Below are 6,234 nucleotides of genomic sequence, written 5' to 3'. Positions count from 1 at the left end.
GTTCATCCACCTCATCACAACTGACACAAACACATTCCTTTTTCAGTTCAGTTCAGTCACTCAGTCATGTCCGACTATTTGTGACCCCATGAATCACAGCATGTCAGGCCTCCCTGTCCATCACCAACTCCCGGGGTTCACTCAGACTCACATCCATCGAGTCTGTGATGCCATCCAGCCATCTCATCCTGGGTGGTCCCCTTCTCCTCCTGCCCCCAATCCTTCCCAGCATCAGAGTCTTTTCCAGTGACTCAACTCTTCGCATGAGGTGGCCAAAGTACTGGAGTTTCAGCTTTAGCATCATTCCTTAAAAGAAATCCCAAGGTTGATCTCCTTCAGAAAGGACTGGTTGGATCTCCTTGCAGTCCAAGGGACTCTCAAGCGTCTTCTCCAACACCACAGTTCAAAAGCATCAATTCTTCAGCACTCAGCCTTCTTCACAGTCCAACTCTCACATCCATACATGACCACAGGAAAAACCATAGCCTTGACTAGACGGACCTTAGTTGGCAAAGTAATGTCTCTGTTTTGAATATAGTATCTAGGTTGGTCATAACTTTTCTTCCAAGGAGTAAGCGTCTTTTAATTTCATGGCTGCAATCACCATCTGCAGTGATTTTGGAGCCCAAAAAAATAAAGTCTGACACTGTTTCCCCATCTCTTTCCCATGAAGTGATGGGACCGGATGCCATGATCTTTGTTTTCTGAATGTTGAGCTTTAAGCCAACTTTATCACTCTCCTCTTTCACTTTCATCAAGAGGCTTTTTAGCTCCTCTTTACTTTCTGCCATAAGGGTGGTGTCATCTGCATATCTGAGGTTATTGATATTTCTCCTGGCAATCTTGATTCCAGCTTGTGTTTCTTCCAGTCCAGTGTTTCTCATGATGGACTCTGCATAGAAGTTAAATAAGCAGGGTGACAATATACAGCCTTGATGTACTCCTTTTCCTATTTGGAACCAGTCTGTTGTTCCATGTCCAGTTCTAACTGTTGCTTCCTGACCTGCATACAGATTTCTCAAGAGGTAGATCAGGTGGTCTGGTATTCCCATCTCCCTCAGAATTTTCCACAGTTTATTGTGATCCACACAGTCAAAGGCTTGGCATAGTCAATAGAGCAGAAATTGATGTTTTTCTGGAACTCTCTTGCTTTTTCCATGACCCAGTGGATGTTGGCAATTTGATCTCTGGTTCCTCTGCCTTTTCTAAAACCAGCTTGAACATCAGGGAGTTCACAGTTCACGTATTGCTGAAGCCTGGCTTGGAGAATTTTGAGCATTACTTTACTAGAATTACTTTACCACATTCCTTTTTATGGCTGAGTAATATTCCTTTGTGTATATGTACCACTTCTTCTTTATCCATTCATCTGTGTTTTATTTTTAATTTATTCAATTTTTATTGAAGGATAATTGCTTTAGAAATTTGCTGTTTTCTGTCAAACCTCAACATGAATCAGCCAATGGCTCTATGTTGACATAGAACCCCTGTTTGAGTTTCCTGAGCCATATAGCAAATTAACATTGGCTGTCTATTTTACATATGGTAGTGTAAGTTTCTACTTTACTCTTTCTATAAATCACCCTCTTCTCCCCTCTCTCCATATCCAAAAGTTTATTTTCTATGACTGTTTCTCCACTGCTGCCCTGTAAATAAATTCTTCAGTACCATTTTTCTAGATTCCATATATATATGTTAGAATATGGTATTTATCTTTCTCTTTCTGACTCACTTGACTCTGTGCAATAGGTTCTAGGTTCATTCACTTCATTAGAACTGACTCAAATGCATTCCTTTTTATGGCTGAGTAATATTCCTTGGTGTATATACTTCTTTATCCATTCATCTGTCGATGGACATCTAGGTTTCTTCCATGTTCTAGCTATTGTAAATAGTGCTGCAATGAGCAATGGGATACATGTGTATCTTTCAATTTTGGGTTCCTCAGGGTATATGCCTAAGAGTGGGAATTCTGGGTCATATGGTGGTCTTATTCCTAGTTTTTTAAGGAATCTCCATAGCATCTTCCATAGTGGCTGTATCAATTTGCATTTCCACCGACAGTGCAAGAGGGTTCCCTTTTCTCCACACTCTCTCCAGCATTTACGGTTTGTAGACTTTTTGATGAGTGCAATTCTGAAAGGTATGAGGTTATATCTCATTGTAGTTTTGATTTGCATTTCTCTAATAATGAGTGATGTTGAGGATCTTTTCATGTGTTTGTTAGCCATCTTGTATGTCTTCTTTGGAGAAATATCTGTTTAGGTCTTTTTCACACTTTTTGATTGGGTTGTTTGTTTTTCTGTTATTGAGTTTTATGAGCTACTTGTATATTTTGGAAGTTAATTCTTTGTCAGTTGTTTCATTTGCTACTATTTTCTCTAATTCAGAGGGTTCTCTTTTCACCTTGCTTATAGTTTCCTATGCTGAGTAAAAGCTTTTAAGTTTAATTAGATCCCACTTGTTTACTTTTGTTTTTATTTCTGTTACACTAGGAGGTGGGTCATAGAGAGTCTTTCTTTGATTTATGTCAAGTGTTCTATCTATGTTTTCCATTAAGAATTTTATAGATTCTGGTTTTACATTTAAGTCTTTAATCCATTTTGAGTTTATGTTTGGTGTTATGTTTGGTGTATGGTGTTAGTAAGTGTTCTCATTTCATTCTTTCACATGTAGCTGTCCAGTTTTCCCAGCACCATTTATTAAAGAGGCTGATCTTTGCCCCATTGTATAGTCTTGCCTCCTTTGTCAAAAAGAAGGTACCCATAGGTGCATGGGTTTATTTCTGGGCTTTCTATCTTGTTCCATTGGTCTATATTTCTGTTTTTGTGCCAGTACCATACTGTCTGGATGACTGTAGCTATGTGGTATAATCTGAAGTCAGGAAGGTTGATTCCTCCAGTTCCATTCTTCTTTCTCAAGACTGCTTTGGCTATTCAGGGTCTTTCATGTTCCATATGAACTTTGAAATTTTTTATTCTAGTTCTGTGAAAAATTCCATTGGTAATTTGATAAGGATTGCATTAAATCTGTAGATTGCATTTGGTTGTATAGTTATTTTCACAATATTGATTCATCCTACCCAGAAACATGGAATATCTCTCCATGAGTTCATGTCATCTTTGATTTCTTACATTAGTGTCTTATAATTTTCTGTATAAAGTTCTTTCATCTCCTTAGGTACATTTATTCCTAGGTATTTAATTATTTTTGTTGCAATGGTGAATGGGATTGATTCCTTAATTGCTCTTTCTGATTTTTCATTGTTATATAGAAATGCAAGTGATTTGTGTATATTGATTTTGTATCCTGCAACTTTGGTAATTCACTGATTAGATCTAGTAATTTTCTGATACTATTTAGGGTCCCATCACTTCATGGCAAATAGATGGGGAAACAGCGGAAACAGTGGCTGACTTTATTTTGGGGGGCTCCAAAATCACTGTAGATGGTGACTGCAGCCATGGAATTAAAAGACTCTTACTCCTTGGAAGGAAAGTTATGACCAACCTAAACAGCATATTGGAAAGCAGAGACATTACTTTGTCAACAAAGGTCTATCTAGTCAAGGCTATGGTTTTTCCAGTAGTCATGTATGGATGTGAGAGTTGGACTATAAAGAAAGCTGAGGGCAGAAGAATTGATGCTTTTGAACTGTGGTGTTGGATAAGACTCTTGAGAGGCCCTTAGACTGCAAGGAGACTCAACCATTCCATCCTAAAGGAGATCAGTCCTGGGTGTTCATTGATAGGACTGATGTTGAAGCTGAAACTCCAATACTTTGGCCACCTGATGCGAAGAGCTGACTCATTTGAAAAGAACCTGATGCTGGGAAAGATAGAGGGCAGGAGGAGAAGGGGATGACAGAGGATGAGATGGTAGGATGCCATCACTGACTCAATGAACATGAGTTTGAGTAAACTCCGGGAATTGGTGATGGACAGGGAGGCCTGATGTGCTGTGGTTCATGGTGTTGCAAAGAGTCAGACATGACTGAGTGACTGAACTGAACTGATCTAAGTTGTCTATTCAATGTTTTTCTTGTTTCTTGAGGTAGGATTGTATTGCTATAAATTTCCCTCTTAGAACTCTTTTTGTTGTGTCCCATAAATTTTGAGTTATCGTGTTTTCGTTGTCATTTGTTTCTAGAAATTTTTTGTTTCCCTTTTGATTTCTTCAGTAACCTGTTGGTTATTTAGAAATGTGTTGTTTAATTTCCATGTGTTTGTGTTTCTTACAGTTTTTTTTTCTTTTCTTGTAATTAATATCTAGTCTTATAGCGTTGTGTTCAGAGAAGATGCTTGATAAAATTTCAGTTTTCTTAAATTGACTGAAGTTTGATTTGTGAACCAAGATATGGTATATCCTGGAGAATGTTACATGGTGCATGTGAGAATAAGGTGTATTCTTCTGCATTTGGATGGAATACCCTGAAGATATCAATGAGATCAGCATCTCATCTAATGTATCATTGAAGACTTGTGCTTTCTTATTAATTTTCTGCTTTGATGATCTGTCCATTGGTGTGAGTGGGGTGTTAAATTCTCCCACTATTATTGTGTTACTGTCAATTTCTCCTTTTATGTCTCTTAGTGTTTGTCTTATGTATTGAGGTGCTCCTTTGTTGGGCACATAAATATTTATAACTTATGTCTTCCTCTTGGATTGATCCCTTGATCATTATGTGGTGTCATTCCTTATATCTTATAATCCTTATTTTAAGGTCTATTTTGTCTGATATGAGGATTGCTACTCCAGCTTTCTTCAAGAACAAAACTAATTAAAACACAAACTGGAAAACAAAACTAAAGCAAGGTGCCCGTTGCAGAATAAAGCAATGAAAATAAAACGAACAAATATGTTGAGAGGAAAGGAGATAAAGAAAAGAAAGAAAGAATATATATGCAAAGTTAAATAGAGGTAGATTAAGATTTATATATGTTAAAGATTAACTGCAAGGGGAAAAGAACAGGAAAAGCAAACAAAGGAATAAACGTAGCAATAATAGTAATAGGTTTAAAAAATTAAAAATTAAATTAAAAGAGAGAAAAGAAAAAAAAAGAGGAAACTCCACAAAACTGCAAAAGCCCAGTGTAGAGGCAGAGGTTTATGACAACAATAAAAAATGTGACCGAGGAGAAAGAAAAAAAAATGCTCAAAAACTTAATTGGATTTCTTAGTGCTAATAAAATTGACAGCTGCAATGAGGGAGGGGGAGAAGGAAAAAAAAGAAAAAAAATCCAAAATAATCTACAGAACAAGCCAAAAAAATAAGAATAATAAATGTTTTCTTCAGTCACTGCTGTCAGAGTCCTTTCCCACGCTGGAAATCACAGTCCCCCTTACCTCCCCATGATGCCCTCCAACACTGTGCTGGTTTCTGGACATGCTCTGGGGGCTCCTCAGATTCTAATCTGGTCCTACTCCTGTGTGTTCTTGGCTCCAATGTCCACAGCTATCAGAGCTGGTGTGTTTTCTTATGTGGGAGCTCTCAGTTCCTTTTATGTATTCCATAGACACAGAGTCTTCTTAGTTGATCGTGTGGATTCAATCTGCAGCTTCTACAGCTTCTGGGAAGGTTTTGAATCTTCTTCCTTGGCCACACTGCCCCTGGGTTTCAACTGTGGTTTTATTTCCACCTCTACATGTGGGTCGTCCACTGGGGTTTAGCTTCTGAGGCTGTGCTGGAGGGCTTGGGTTTGCCCCTGTGAGGGCCAGGTGTGTAAATGGTGCACTGCTTGGTTCGCAGGGCTTCTGGCAGCACCCGGTACTCAGGGGTTTGGCAGCTAGGGCAGCAGGAAATATAGTGCTCTAGAGATGTAAGTAAGTGAGGTCACTCAGTCGTGTCCGACTCTGTGACCCCATGGACTGTAGCCTACCAGGCTCCTCTGTCCATGGGATTTTCCAGGCAAGAGTGTTGGAGTGGGTTGCCATTTCCTTCTCCAGAGGATCTTCCCAACCCAGGGATCGAACCTGGGTCTCCTGCATTGCAGGCAGATGCTTTACCATCTGAGCCACCAGGGAAGTGATCTAGAAGGGTATGACAACCAGTATTAGCCAATACGCTCCAGTATTCTTGCCTGGAAATCCCCTTCTCTGACAGAGAAGCCTAGCAGGCCACAATCTACAGTGTCGCAAAGAGTCGGACAGGACTGAAGTGATTCTGTGCGCACAAATACAAGACCTTTTTTTTGCCTGTGGCAGCTCTGCCCCAGTGAGAGTTGAGTGTGAAGA

At 39.2% G+C, this 6,234-nt stretch overlaps 1 non-coding gene across 1 annotated transcript; it reads right to left on the bottom strand.

Moving 5' to 3' along the window:
• Window positions 1–5,952: 5,952 nt before the first annotated feature.
• On the bottom strand, window positions 5,953–6,024 carry TRNAC-GCA (transfer RNA cysteine (anticodon GCA)). Its single transcript has one exon. It is a non-coding gene; the product is annotated as a tRNA-Cys (tRNA).
• Between the last annotated feature and the right edge of the window lie 210 nt (window positions 6,025–6,234).

Source organism: Capricornis sumatraensis, chromosome 9, assembly GCF_032405125.1.
Source record: "Capricornis sumatraensis isolate serow.1 chromosome 9, serow.2, whole genome shotgun sequence".
Taxonomy (NCBI): Eukaryota; Metazoa; Chordata; class Mammalia; order Artiodactyla; family Bovidae; genus Capricornis; species Capricornis sumatraensis.
This window is presented reverse-complemented; position numbering and strand designations above follow the sequence as displayed.